Source organism: Dendrobates tinctorius, unplaced genomic scaffold (assembly GCF_039654945.1).
Source record: "Dendrobates tinctorius isolate UK_male_01 unplaced genomic scaffold, ASM3965494v1 ptg000138l, whole genome shotgun sequence".
Taxonomy (NCBI): Eukaryota; Metazoa; Chordata; class Amphibia; order Anura; family Dendrobatidae; genus Dendrobates; species Dendrobates tinctorius.
This window is the reverse complement of record NW_027361806.1, coordinates 2211975-2226504: the sequence shown is the minus strand read 5'-3', so window position 1 is coordinate 2226504 and position 14530 is coordinate 2211975.

Genomic DNA, 14530 nt, shown 5'->3' with positions numbered 1-14530 from the left:
GGGTTAACGTCACCCGAACGCTAAAGAAAAGGCGCTGGCCCTGTTAGCGTCACAGATGCAGATGCGTCGCAGCCGCGAACACCAACAGTTGCTGTTACTACAGCACAGCGGCAGAGGGAGCCGCAAGTGTCGGCGCCGAGGACCGGGCGCCGACGGATGCTAGTGTAGGCGTGGAGCAAGTGGCGTGCAGCTTGCCACAACCTGGGACTGACTAATCCAACTCACTGTCACCATTCGTAATAACCAAGGGAGGGGATCATAATGAGTCAGTCACCAGTCCATACATCTATCACCATACACACACAGAATAATATGCTACACTAGCGCATGGCCGAGCCGCCATGCGGGCTTTTTATAGCCATGCGCTTCCTGGACCTTCCAGTACTTTGGGAAGGACCAATCAGATCCGACATAGGACCTGCACATGTGACCCCTGCTCTCCACTGAGAGGACAAGTTGCGGGCATGCCCAGTAGCACGGCAGGAGGACTTAGCCTCTGGAGTAGTTCCCTGCAAAGCAGGTTGCGCTACCATTGCTGCACCAGAGGTGTCAGCAACATCCAGGCTCACAGAGCGAGTCTGAGGGAAATGCCTGGCTCGCCGTGAATGCTGAGCAGGAGTCTGAGCGGTCGGTGGAGAATGAGAGACCGCAGGATGTCTGGCTCTGGATTCCCGCGGTGCAGTGCCAGGAATCCGACGCCTAACATCACCCCCCTCCTAGGGCCCCCCCCTCTGAGCCTCACTGCGCTCAAAGGCCGCGATCAGGAGCGGTACATGAATGTTTTCCACCAGGTCCGAGCCTCGGGCCCATGACCCTTCCAGTCCACCAAATAAAATTTTTTGCCACGGACAAACCTGCGCCCCACGATGGTGTTAACCTCAAACTCATCAGACGATAAGTCTGATGACCCGGCAGATGACTCAGAAAACCGGACCATGTGAACTGGTTTGAGGAGGGACACATGGAACACGTCTGAAATGGCAAAATGTGGAGGAAGAGCCAGGCGGTAGACCACCGAGCTAAGTCGCTCGATGACCTTGAATGGTCCAATGTATCGCCGTGCAAACTTGGGAGACTCGACCCGCAGTTTAATGTTTCGGGTGGAAAGCCATACCATGTCGCCAGGGGAGAAGCTTGGCGCGGGCCGCCGATGCGTGTCGGCGGACGCCCTCATCCTTTCTTTAGATGCCCGGATAGCATCCTGAGTGCGATCCCAAATGTCCCGGGCCTCCACTGCCCAGTCTGCCACCCTGGAGTCGGTGGAGGACACTGGCATCGGGACAGGGACGCGTGGATGTTGACCATAGTTTAGGAGAAAGGGCGTCTGACCAGTGGAATCAGCCACCGCATTGTTTAGGGCAAATTCAGCCCAAAGTAGCAAGGATGCCCAGTCATCCTGCCTGGCAGAGACAAAATGCCGTAAATAGGTGACCAAGGTCTGATTGGCTCTCTCGACCAAGCCATTCGTCTCGGGATGGTAAGCGGAGAACAGATTTAGCTCAATGCTGAGTAAACTGCAGAGCTCCCTCCAAAACCGATACGCAAACTGGGGACCGCGGTCACTCACGATTTTGTCCGGCATGCCATGTAAACGGAATACGTGCTTAATGAACAAGGTGGCCAGACCTCGAGCGGAAGGCAGGCGTGCGAGTGGCACCAGATGCACCATTTTGGAAAAATGGTCGGTGGCCACCCAGATGACCGTACTGCCACCAGACTTGGGCAGGCCAACTATGAAATCCATGCCAACCATCTCCCAAGGTCTATCCGCCACTGGCAGGGGAAACAACAGCCCCGCCAGCCTCTGTCTAGAGCAGTGGTCCCCAACCTTTTTTGCACCAGGGACCGCCTTGAACCAAGACCATTCTTCCATGGCCCGGCAGGGCGGGGATGGAGGTGTGACAGGGGCGGGGCTTTGGTCATAAGGGGGCGGGGATATGGACGCGGTTGTAGTTTAGCAGTGCATATTTATCATTTAATTATAACATTTTTAATGTGACTCAACTCACCATAGGTTTTGAATGAGTGGGAGCACCTGGCTTGTTTCTGTTTCAGTGGGAGCACTGGGCTACTTCTACTGATGACCGTCACTGCTAATGATGATTGGAACCTACAAGGAAATGGAGCATTGAGCACTTAAGAACAATTGTACTGGAGTACTGTACATGCTGATTATTTTCTAATCATCAGAAAATGTATGTGTGGTCCCCCCGTCCAGCTCTGTGTGGCTCCCCCTGTTGTATGCATGGCTCCCCTGTCCCATCCTGTATACATGGCTCTGCTCCCACTCTCCCATCCTGTATACATGGCTCCGCTCCCATCCTCCCATCCTGTATGCATGGCTCTGCTCCCACTCTTCTATCCTGTATACATGGCTCCCCGTCCCATCCTGTATGCATGGCTCCGCTCCCACTCTCCCTCCCTTGTATACATGGCTCTGCTCCCACTCTCCCGGCCTCCCTTGTATATATGGCTCCGCTCCCACTCTCCCTCCCTTGTATATATGGCTCTGCTCCCACTCTCCCGGCCTCCCTAGTATATATGGCTCCGCTCCCAGTCTCCCTCCCTTGTATATATGGCTCTGCTCCCACTCTCCCTCCCTTGTATATATGGCTCTGCTCCCACTCTCCCTCCCTTGTATACAGTATATGGCTCCGCTCCCAGTCTCCCGGCCTCCCCTGTATATATGGCTCCGCTCCCATTCTCCCTCCTTTGTATATATGGCTCTGCTTCCACTCTCCCTCCTTTGTATATATGGCTCCACTCCCACTCTCCCTCCCTTGTATATATGGCTCCGCTCCCACTCTCCCTCCCTTGTATATATGGCTCCGCTCCCACTCTCCCTCCCTTGTATATATGGCTCCGCTCCCACTCTCCCTCCCTTGTATATATGGCTCCGCTCCCACTCTCCCTCCCTTGTATATATGGCTCCGCTCCCACTCTCCCTCCCTTGTATATATGGCTCCGCACCCACTCTCCCTCCCTTGTATATATGGCTCCGCTCCCACTCTCCCTCCCTTGTATATATGGCTCTGCTTCCACTCTCCCGGCCTCCCTTGTATATATGGCTCCGCTCCCACTCTCCCTCCCCTGTATATATGGCTCCGCTCCCACTCTCCCTCCCTTGTATATATGGCTCCGCTCCCAGTCTCCCTCCCTTGTATATATGGCTCTGCTCCCACTCTCCCTCCCTTGTATATATGGCTCTGCTCCCACTCTCCCTCCCTTGTATATATGGCTCCGCTCCCACTCTCCCTCCCTTGTATATATGGCTCTGCTCCCACTCTCCCTCCCTTGTATATATGGCTCCGCTCCCATTCTCCCTCCCCTGTGTATATGGCTCCGCTCCCATTCTCCCTCCTGTGTATATGGCTCCGCTTCCATTCTCCCTCCCCTGTGTATATGGCTCCGCTCCCATTCTCCCTCCCCTGTGTATATGGCTCCGCTCCCACTCTCCCTCCCTTGTGTATATGGCTCCGCTCCCATTCTCCCTCCCCTGTGTATATGGCTCCGCTCCCATTCTCCCTCCTGGGTATATGGCTCCGCTCCCATTCTCCCTCCCCTGTGTATATGGCTCCGCTCCTACTCTCCCTCCCTTGTATTTATGGCTCCGCTCCCACTCTCCCTCCCTTGTATTTATGGCTCCGCTCCCACTCTCCCTCCCTTGTATATATGGCTCCGCTCCCATTCTCCCTCCCCTGTGTATATGGCTCCGCTCCCACTCTCCCTCCCTTGTATATATAGCGCCGCTCCCATTCTCCCTCCTGTGTATATGGCTCCGCTCCCACTCTCCCTCCCTTGTATATATAGCGCCGCTCCCATTCTCCCTCCTGTGTATATGGCTCCGCTCCCACTCTCCCTCCCTTGTATATATGGCTCCGCTCCCACTCTCCCTCCCTTGTATTTATGGCTCCGCTCCCATTCTCCCTCCCTTGTATATATGGCTCCGCTCCCACTCTCCCTCCCTTGTATATAGGGCTCCGCTCCCACTCTCCCTCCCTTGTATATATGGCTCCGCTCCCATTCTCCCTCCCCTGTGTATATGGCTCCGCTCCCATTCTCCCTCCTGTGTATATGGCTCCGCTTCCATTCCCCCTCCCCTGTGTATATGGCTCCGCTCCCATTCTCCCTCCCCTGTGTATATGGCTCCGCTCCCACTCTCCCTCCCTTGTGTATATGGCTCCGCTCCCATTCTCCCTCCCCTGTGTATATGGCTCCGCTCCCATTCTCCCTCCTGGGTATATGGCTCCGCTCCCATTCTCCCTCCCCTGTGTATATGGCTCCGCTCCTACTCTCCCTCCCTTGTATTTATGGCTCCGCTCCCACTCTCCCTCCCTTGTATTTATGGCTCCGCTCCCACTCTCCCTCCCTTGTATATATGGCTCCGCTCCCATTCTCCCTCCCCTGTGTATATGGCTCCGCTCCCACTCTCCCTCCCTTGTATATATAGCGCCGCTCCCATTCTCCCTCCTGTGTATATGGCTCCGCTCCCACTCTCCCTCCCTTGTATATATAGCGCCGCTCCCATTCTCCCTCCTGTGTATATGGCTCCGCTCCCACTCTCCCTCCCTTGTATATATGGCTCCGCTCCCACTCTCCCTCCCTTGTATTTATGGCTCCGCTCCCATTCTCCCTCCCTTGTATATATGGCTCCGCTCCCACTCTCCCTCCCTTGTATATAGGGCTCCGCTCCCATTCTCCCTCCCTTGTATATATGGCTCCGCTCCCATTCTCCCTCCCCTGTGTATATGGCTCCGCTCCCATTCTCCCTCCCTTGTATATATGGCTCTGCTCCCATTCTCCCTCCCTTGTATATATGGCTCCGCTCCCATTCTCCCTCCCTTGTATATATGGCTCCGCTCCCATTCTCCCTCCCTTGTATATATGGCTCCGCTCCCATTCTCCCTCCCTTGTATATATGGCTCCGCTCCCACTCTCCCTCCCTTGTATATATGGCTCCGCTCCCATTCTCCCTCCCCTGTGTATATGGCTCCGCTCCCATTCTCCCTCCCCTGTGTATATGGCTCCGCTCCCACTCTCTCTCCCTTATATTTATGGCTCCCCCATCCTCCCCCATCCTCCCCATCATACTTACCCTCACGTCGCTGAACTTCCTTCCCGTCGCTGCACGTCCCTGCATCTCGCGGCGCTTCAGCTTCTTCCTGTGCGGAGCGGTCACGTGCTACCGCTCATTAAGGACCATGAATATGGATGCCACGCCTATAGGAGAGGAGTGGCGTCCATATTCATGACCTTAAATGAGCGGTAGCACGTGACCGCTCAGCGCTGGATGAAGCCGCCGCGGGATGCAGGGTGAGTATCAGCTGCTGCACCGCCCCCCGGCTCCCCTTGTGTCCGCGGACCGGCAAGGGCACTGCAACGGCCCGGTGCTGGGCCGCGGACCGGCGGTTGGGGACCCCTGGTCTAGAGGGTCTGTTCCGAGCACACGAAACACATGCTTGCACATATTCCTTGACATCTCGAGCCATATGTGGCCACCAATATGACCTTGCCAGGAGTTTCAGTGGTCCGTTTATTACCAAAATGGCCACCCACCCTGGAGGCATGTGCCCAGGTGAGGACCTCCGGCCGTAGCTGAGGAGGGACCAAGGTCTTGCCCGGTGGTACTGACTCGAGAGCAACTGGAGCCACGGTCGTAAAACTCTCCGGCGGGAGAATTAACCGAGGCTCAGCTTCTCCTTTTTCCGCTGAGACCACTGAACATGAGAGAGCATCCGCACGGACGTTCTTCTCTCCAGAGATATATGTATTATACAATTATTTTAATGGAACTTCTTTTTAATAATGTTTTATAATGACTCAATAAACAATATTTTCTTTGGACTTATGGTCGTTTTTGTTTTGTTTTTGTAGTTTGGTGTTTTTAACACGACTGTCCTATTATTAGTCCAATACCTGTCAGCGATATATTATTGTTTATTCACATTATTATTTAAATCTATAAGGGCAGCACGGTGGCTCAGTGGTTAGCGCTGCAGCCTTGCAGCGCTGGGGTCCTGGGTTCGAATCCCACCAAGGACAACATCTGCAAGGAGTTTGTATGTTCTCCCCGTGTTTGCGTGGGTTTCCTCCGGGTACTCTGGTTTCCTCCCACACTTCAAAAGACATACTGATAGGGAATTTAGAATGTGAGCCCCCATCGGGGACAGTGATGAAAATGTGTGCAAAATGTAAAGCGCTGCGGAATATGTTAGCGCTATATAATAAAGAAGAAGAAGATTATAAATATAGGGTAATTTCGCTGTCTCTCCTTACTTTGTTCTTTTTCTCCAGAGAGGTAGTGGAGGGTGAAGCGGAATCGGGAAAAGAAGAGTGACCACCTGGCCTGACGGGAATTCAGGTGTTGGGCCGTCTGTAGATAGACCAGGTTTTTATGGTCCGTATATACCTGAAAGGGAAACCGGGCTCCCTCCAGGAGATGTCTCCACACAGAAAAAGCCAACTTCATGGCTAGCAGCTCCCTGTCGCCGATGGAGTAATTTTTCTCCGCCGGTGAGAAGGTCTTGGAATAGAAGAAGCAGGGATGCTTCCGACCTTGAGCATCCTTTTGATAAAGGACTGCTCCTCCACCGAAGGAAGAAGCGTCTACCTCAAGGATAAACGGCTTATCCACATCGGGACGATGTAATATGGGAGCGCCAGCAAAATGTGATTTTATAGCCGAGAAGGCCTTGGAGACCTGTTCTGACCAAGCATTGGGGTTAGCTCCTTTCTTGGTGAGAGCAACCAAAGGAGCCACCAGTGTGGAAAAGTGTGGTATGAACTGGCGGTAGTAATTCACGAACCCCAAAAAGCGCTGCACCGCTTTGAGGGAATGGGGTTTCCTGCCTGTCCATTACCGCTTGTAGTTTGGCAGGATCCATGGCCAGCCCCTGGGCCGAGATGATATAGCCCAGGAACGGCAAGGACTCCTGCTCAAACTGGCACTTCTCCAGCTTGGCAAATAGCGAGTTCTCCCGCAGACGGTCGAAGACCCTGCAGACGTCTCTCCGGTGGGTGGTCAAATCTGGCGAAAAGATGAGTATGTCATCCAGATAGACCACCACCGAGGTAGAGAGCATGTCGCGGAAGACGTCGTTGACAAAATCTTGGAAGACAGCTGGCGCATTACAAAGGCCAAAGGGCATAACCAGGTATTCATAATGGCCATCCCTGGTATTAAAAGCTGTCTTCCATTCGTCTCCTTCGCGAATGCGGATCAGGTTGTATGCACCCCACAGATCTAATTTAGTAAAGATCCGGGCCCCCCGCAACCTGTCAGATAACTCCGAGATCAACGGTAGGGGGTATTTGTTTTTAACCGTGATAGCATTGAGACCTCGGTAGTCAATGCAGGGGCGTAACTCTCCGTTCTTCTTCTGTACGAAGAAGAACCCTGCACCAGCAGGTGACACAGATTTTCTGATGAAACCCCTAGCCAGGTTCTCCCGGATATATTGGGACATAGCCTCCGTCTCAGGGAGTGATAACGGGTAAACACAGCCTCGGGGAGGCTCTGTGCCTGGCAGGAGATCAATCGGGCAATCATAGGAATGGTGCGGCGGGAGCGTCTCCGCAGACTTCTTAGAGAAGACGTTCCCATACTGGTGGTAGGGTTTGGGGAGCGCGGAGAGATCTGCAGGCACTTCAGTGGAAGCCACCTGAACGCTGCCCCTTGGCACCTTCCCTCACAGTCCTTGCCCCAACCCAGTATCCTCCCCGAAGCCCAGTCAATATGAGGGGAGTGGCAACGAAGCCAGGGAACTCCGAGGAGCACCTGATCGATGCCATTGGTCATAATAAGCAGGGACAGAGTCCCCTGATGTGAGGGTGAAATAGAGAGTCCGAGTGGGGCTGTCTGATGGGTCACCTGAGATGGTAACGGTGACCCATTTACCACCCTGATGGTCAGAGGTTGGGAGAGTAACACCAGAGGGATAGCGTGTCTCTGGGCAAAAGTCGAGGACATGGAGGACCCACTATCTAAAGTACCCCGGAACACCGGTTTGGGTGAAAAGGGTCCCACCTTGGATTGACCACCACCTACGGCCACTGAACGCGGTCATCTTTTCGGCCGCTGAGGGCATGTGCTAGCCGAGTGGCCAAACTGTCGGCACTGATAACAGCGCACAGAGCTTCACATCGGACGCGACTTAGTGCCGGTGCGAGACACCTCCATAGGCTCAGAGGAAGGGAGCTCTTGTGCAGGATATATCAGCGGCTCGGTAAAGGTGGGAGCCAAATTAACCCTAAGTCTGGATTGCGCTCGTTCCAACCCACGCTCCGTGAAGCGGAGATCAATGCAGGTGGAAACGGCGATCAACTCCTCCAGACTTGTGGGAATTTCCCTAGTAGCTAGAGCATCTTTTACGTGCTCAGCCTAGGCCTCTCCAAAACACCGGGACCAACACTTTGTCCGGCCACTCTAACTCGGAAGCCAGTGTCCGAAACCGGACAGCATGATGGCTAACCGAAAGTGACCCTTGTGTTAAGGATAACAGTTGGAGAGCCGTATCGTGTGTGACCCGTGGTTCCAAGAAGACTTGCTTCAGAGCCGTGAGGAACTGAGCAGCTCCCTGTACCACGGGATCATCACGTTCCCACAATGGCGTGGCCCACTGTAATGCCCGGCCAGACAACAGGGAGACAATAAATCCCACCTTAGCCCACTCTGTAGGAAACCGTGGAGCCAGCAACTCCAGCTGAATGGAGCACTGACTAACGAATCCCCTACAGGAGGCACTATCACCCAAAAACTTATCGGGGAGCGGGAGGCGAGACATTGTCGGCAAGGGCAAAAGTGTGGGCACACGTGAGACAGCCTCAGCGACTGTCTGAGCAGCAGCTAGCGCAGCATTCGCAGCTGAGTTGGTGCTCTCAATAGCCGCCAACCTGCTCTCCAGCTGCCGAATGTAGCGCTGCAGCTGCTGCACGTCTGCCATTGCCAGCCAGACCCTGGCGCTAGTGTAATGTTATGGATGGCGGAATGCACCAAATATAAATAATAGTAGGTGCGTTCGCCGCCCGGGGTCCACCGTGCGGTAGGTGACAAGACCGCTGCGGAACAATGGCAGATGCACCTAGTAGGTGTGGTATTGCGCTCGGGTTAACGTCACCTGAACGCTAAAGAAAAGGCGCTGGCCCTGTTAGCGTCACAGATGCCTGCGTATGGCGTCGCAGCCGCGAACACCATCAGTTGCTGTTACTACAACACAGCGGCAGAGGGAGCTGCAAGTGTCGGCGCCGAGGACCGGGCGCCGACGGACGCTAGTGTAGGCGTGGAGCAAGTGGCGTGCAGCTTGCCACAACCTGACTAATCCAACTCACTGTCACCATTCGTAATAACCAAGGGAGGGGATCATAATGAGTCAGTCACCAGTCCATACATCCATCACCATACACACACAGAATAATATGCTACACTAGCGCATGGCCGAGCCGCCATGCGGGCTTTTTATAGCCATGCGCTTCCGGGACCTTCCAGTGCTTTGGGAAGGACCAATCAGATCCGACATAGGACCTGCACATGTGACCCCTGCTCTCCACTGAGAGGACAAGTTGTGGGCATGCCCAGTAGCACGGCACGAGGGCTTAGCCTCTGGAGCAGTTCCCTGCAAAGCAGGTTGCGCTACCATTGCTGCACCAGAGGTGGCAGCAACATCCAATCTCACAGAACGAGTCTGAGGGAAATGCCTGGCTCGCCGTGATTGCTGAGCAGGAGTCTGAGCAGTTGGAGGAGAATGAGAGACCACAGGATGTCTGGCTCTGGATTCCCGCTGTGCAGTGCCAGGAATCCGACACCTAACAATCGCTGTGTGACACACATCAGCGACCGCCCCCCCCGCCGGGTATCGCTGATCGTGCAGCAATGTCCTGGGCCATTTTTTGATCGTTGGTCTCCCGCTGGCTGGCGCGCATTGCTGCGTTTGACAGCGGGAGACCAACGATGCGCGAGCACGCTGGTATCTAAGATACACAGCGGGTAACTAAGCGACACGCGCGCTTAGTTACCCGATATTTACCTTGGATACCAGCATCCTTGGATGACAGCTCCCCAGCAATCATGTAGCAATGCACCAGCGATCCTGACCAGGTCGTATCGTTGTCGGGATCGCTGGTGCATCGTTTAGTGTAACGGCACCCTTACACTGTCTCCAGACACTTTATTGATAAAGGAAATCAGTTGTCAATGCTTTCATCCATTTACCGGAAGAATTACAGAGGGACAGGACAATGCAAAGTTCTAACAAGAGATGCTACAGAATTGTTATTCCATAGGGAATGAAAGTATTTACTAAACTTTTTCATATCAGGGGACCCTGTAAACCCCATTTTAGATAATTTCCTTATTATTTGGAGATAGTTCATTAACTTTACTTGCAATTCCCATCATTGCAGAGAACAACCTGCTGAGTCATTAAGAGAGCAGAGTTCACACTGTGAAGCCGTCCTGTGACAGGTGTGTCCCTGGGCGTGAAATCATTGACAAAATAGGGGAGTGCGAAATGCAAAAACACATGTCTGCAATAAAAAGAGGAGCAGAAGAGAGGAGTGATGTAACCCTGAGAAATAATACAGGAATGTGTACAGTCCCGCATTAGAAAATAAAGTGGAATAACTTAGAGTATCATTAATAATTTATAGTTAAAGGGCTTGTCCACTACTAGGACCATCCCTTCTTAGACTAAATGTTCTGTCCTGATAAAATAATAAAGCCTATACTCACCTCCCGTGCCGGCGCCATTCCAGAGGTTTGACACTCACGGTCTCAGGGCTGTAACACGGTGAAATGACATGTGACACCAAGCGCCCAATCAGAACTGGTGTCACTGTCCCCGCCTTCGGACAAACTGAACATGAAGAGGAAGTCCGGGATCCACTGCAGTCCTGACTTCATCTTTATGTTTCGCTTGTATGAAGGTGTGACAGTGACGTCAGCGCTGAATGGGTGCCGGGCGTCACGTGTCACAACACCACATCACAGCCCCGGGAAGATCAAGTGCCGACACCTCGGGATTGGCACTAGCATGGGAGGTGAGTATAGACTTTATTATTTTTAGCAGGGCCGAACGTTTAGTTTAAGAAGAGGTTGTCATAGTAATGGATAACCCCTTTAATATTAAAATAATTTTCTATTTTTATTATCAGAATCATCTGAGGATAAAGGGCTTGTCTCATTTTGAAAAGTAAACTCTATGTTATTGCAGACTTGTGAATCCTTACATCGAACGCAGTACACGCTGTGAGGATTTTCCGGTGCCGGTGGCAAAACCGAGCAATCATGTGACTGCAAATATGCCAAATGCATACTTCTCGCAACATTCCGACTAGACGTGCTTGGCCTTGCTCAATACAAGTGAATTGAGTGAGATTAGGCAAATCTAGTCGTAATGTGGCAGGAAGTATACACATCATGTAGAGTGACTGTAGACATTTGTGAAAAGCCTTTAAACACTTCCAGCAGAATGCCTAAACAAAACCATAGTGCCAGCAGAGAGTCCCGCATAAACCGTGCCCACATGGAGGTCCCTGCATGGAACTGTACAATCACATAAAATAATAGCTGCCTACAACTACCATTAGGGGAACTTCCTGCATGCAGATGTATATGGTTCCTATTAATAGCAAATACATTGAAATATATAATTTCATGTAATAAATAAATTGCAAATAGATATTTCCTCTTATGACAAACTCTAGGATAGCTCTGGGACAACAGACACACAATTATCTTCTCATGTTGAAGATTCCAGGTTTAGAAACTGTAAATACAGTGGATCACATGACCTGAGGGTTTCACCTTTACCTTTCATTCAATACAAAAGTCTGATGAAATGGATGTAGTTCCTGTAACAACAGATCAACAATCCAGTGTATCTTGCTGTATGTCACGTCCTGAAAAGCGAAACCTCTTACATGCTCAAGGCAACTGCATGAATGGCAAGTCCATCATATACTGCTTATATATATATATATATACTGTACTCATTTTGAAGAAACTTATGAATTTGAGGTCCAATAAAGACTCCTACCTTTGTCTTTGCTTCATTCAACCTTGAAAATGTATCAATGAGATACTTGATTGCTTTTGTATTATATCCATTGCTTTTACAAAGTTCTTCATTAGGCCCAACTTGATGTGCAATGGTGATAATAAAATCTTCTGTGGGTCAACAAGTGCTGGATGCCGGAGAGTTTAACTCCATGGCTGAAGTGAATGTCGGAGAGACCAGTCTCTTTTATTGTAGTGATATTCTTTTGCACGACTACCCCACTCACACAGAAGGCAGCAGTGCTTTGTGTCTCCACCTGGAGACCAAGTAAGAAGACAACCACCAGTAAGTCACCACAGAGGGGCCACGAATGTTGGTCATAGTTCAGACACCTCAACAGCTGTTTCATGTTGTCATAGGTTTCTTTTATGTGAACTGCATAACCAACTGGAATTGAAGGTAGCACATTGCCATTATGGAGCAAGACGGCTTGTAGTCTTGCTTCGGACGGATCGATGAAGAGCTTCCATTAGTCTGGATTATGACTTATCTTCAGAGCTTCCATTAAACTGTTGATGTTGCATGCCACAAGATCGCCTTCCATGAAGAAGTATTGGACAAGATCTTTTTCACGGTTGGGGGACCAAAGATCCGAACATCGCCGGCAAGGAGATTCCACTGCTGTAGTCTGAAGCCAAAGAGCTCAGCCTTAGGGTACCATTACACCTAGCGATGCACCAGCGATCCCGACCAGCGATATGACGCGGTCAGGATCGCTGGTGCATCGCTAGGTGGTCGCTAGTGAGCTGCCACACAGGCAGATCTCACTAGCGACATAGCGGTGGTCGGGGATCGCTACTTAGGCCTCTTTCACACTTCAGTTTTTTACAATCAGTCACAAACCGCCAGGTTTTGAAAAAAAACGGATCCTCAATTTTCTTTTGAGGATCCGTTTTTTTCCCCATTGACTTTCATTAGTGGCGGATTGTGACGGATTGCTGTCCGTTGTATCCGGTTTTTTTGAGGATCCGCCAAAAGTTTCTGTCCGTCACCATCCTCAAAGATTTCAAAACGGAGCTTGCAACGTTTTTTTCTCTGGCGGATCCTCCAGACACTCATTTAACCCGAAATTCTTTCTGGGTGCTGGACAAAATAAAACTCTCTCTCTCTCTCTCTCCCAGCGTTTCCTTTAAATTTCCTCATTTTCAGGATCCGTCTGAAAACGGATCCTGTGGCATCCGTTCACATCAGTTGAGAACGGATCCGCTTGTCTGACTTTTTGGCGGATTTGAACTGATGCAAAAAACTGAAGTGTAAAAGAGGCCTTACCTGTCAGACGGGGCGATCCTGACGTCCTCCCGCCCGGCTCCACGTGTCACTCGTCGGCGCCACAGGAAGCCCAGCAGGAAGCGCCCAACGAGAAATGGTCCAGGACGTTCTCGCGCGATCAGCGATAACCAGCGGGGGAGCCGGTCGGAGGTAAGTATCACATGCAGCGATATCGCTAGCAATATCGCTGCAACGTCACAAAATCGGTGACTTTACAGCGATATTGCTAGCGATATTGCAGTGTGTAACGGGGGCTATACTCTTGGGCAGATCCAAATCTCTAACAAGATCATTAAGATCACCCTATGTTACAAGGTGTGGTTGGTTCAGTTGAGGTTACTAACAGAATGTCTGGGTCATGAGAGGAAGATGCTTCATGACGCCAAGTGCCCTCTTCTTCCTCACTTGACTTGACTGAAAATGTTTCTGGTGCTTGTGGAGCCGGCAGTTCTTCTGTATTTGGTACTGGACATATTGCAGATGGAATGTTGGGACACTGTAAAGTCCTCTTCTTCCATAAAACTCCAGTCTTAATGGGGGGAACCATGCAGAAGTAGCAATTGGTAGTGTGATCGGTTGGCTCTCTTCAGATCATTGACCATATATTGCCTCTTCCCATGCAACCACTGGGTAAGATGTGATGCACATCTATTGCAACATATGTGTGGAGCCCAACTCTTGTCCTAATCTCCTATTCTGCAGCCAAAATACAGGTTGTAGGCTTTCTTTATCACTGTAGGTTTGGGAGTTGGCGTTTTTTGATTGATCGCCCTAAGATGATAGAACGCTGAAGGCTCAATAGACTAGATATTGTAATAGATGAGCTACTAACCATGCAGGATGAAATAATAAAGACGCAATTTTTCTATAAGCCTGCATGAAAGGTGTTATAAGTAACTACAACCTCCTCTGGATCTTGAAAATTAGAGCCAAGCAGCAAATGTAAGCTTCATATTCGTTTTCAGCACCACAACATTAGTTAAGGTCAACTGTTTCCGTCTCTGAACCAATTTAGCAGTAGAACAATTTTATCAACCAGATCATTACAATTATGGGACATGACACTAGGACTGTGGATTATAATTTCACTGTTTTCTTCCTCTGCACAATCCAGTTTTCTGATCACTGGCGTGTCTGTGTGTATGAGCCAATGCACACACCTTCCTCCAGCATTAGTCACCTCCTCTATTCATTGCCCTTTGGATTTC